We start from the raw sequence: 1,427 nt of genomic DNA on the forward strand, positions 1-1,427 counted from the left end.
GATGATGATGAGTGCCATATTGCATCATGTCGTTAGATCGACGTAGGACACAACCCTAAGAGCATGAAAATGATATTAACATAAATATCCACGAGTATGCGTTACCTAGAGTAACAAAGAGATGAGACTAGAGGGTTGTGTCAGAAGAGACATTACGATGGATTTAGAGGGACCTCATGCATTTTGTATGTTCATAAGCATAGGGCTACTTCCCCTAGAGATGATGAGTGCGGACGCGCACCTTATGATGAGCGCGAAAGCGCACAGGTGCGAAAGCACACAGATGAGGGTGTTCATGAGGCGCATGACACTATGGGGTTCCGCTGACCTCCGGACGTCGCTACAGATTAGCTTGACCAGAGGGTCCAGGGGGTGTGCGAGCGCCCTGGGGACTCACACTCGCACGTGTGAGTCGTGTGTAAGGAAGTACTACACATCCAATTTTTCCGAGACTGGAGGCCACCCCTAAGATGATTAGAGATAGGTCCCTAATCATGATTGCATGTGTTTGCATTAGCATGGCCCCTATAGTGGGGTCACTTACTGAGTATTTCTTCGAAATACTCAGGCCGTGTGCCATATTGTTTTTTTTTCCAGGTAAAGGCAAGGCGCCCATGTACGGTTGACGGTGGCATCGCGATCAGAGACTGTGGCGCGTGCATAGGATAGGTGCATATTTGATTCCTAGTCTTAGTTAGAATAGGGCGTTTGCAACCCATTCATTTATATTAATTAATTTGTAGTCGTTTTATTTTATTTTCTTTTCTTTTTGGAACTCTAGCTCAATGTTTGAAACACGTAAGTCCGGCAGTGTTTTCCAAAGTTTTTAATGTATTCTGAAGTTTTAAATTTTTCCGCTATTAATAATGAGCATGCTTAGATTTTATTCTGCATTAGAGATGAGCATGAGACGTTAGTGGCGACTCTGGATATGTGGAAATTTAGGGTCGTTACAGATGATGTCTTGAGGTTCGGACGTAAGGGCAAGTTAAGTCCTAGATTCAGTAGACCATTCGAGATTCTCGAACAAATTGGTCCAATAGCATATAGTTAGCCCTACCTTCCTCCCTCTCAGGAGTACACGATGTATTTCACGTGTCGATACTGAGGAAATACATAATGGACCCTATCCATATAATAGACTATGAATCCCTCCAACACAACGAAGATTTGAGTTACGAGAAAAAAAAACCATAAGAATCTTAGCTTGGGAAGTGAATGCACTAAGCAAAAGGGACATTGGGCGAAATCACCACACCAAGAAGGCCACGTGGGAGCATGAAGACGAAATGAGAGAAAAAATACTTCGAGTTAGTACAAGAGTTTGAAAAGTTTTTTTAGATTATAAAATTAAAAAAAATAATAAAAATGATAATAATTTAATAATAAGTAAAGAATAATTAAAAAAGAAAGAAAAAAAAAAAAAG

The sequence above is a fragment of the Cucurbita moschata genome, unplaced genomic scaffold (assembly GCF_002738365.1).
Source record: "Cucurbita moschata cultivar Rifu unplaced genomic scaffold, Cmos_1.0 Cmo_Scf00082, whole genome shotgun sequence".
Lineage (NCBI taxonomy): Eukaryota > Viridiplantae > Streptophyta > Magnoliopsida > Cucurbitales > Cucurbitaceae > Cucurbita > Cucurbita moschata.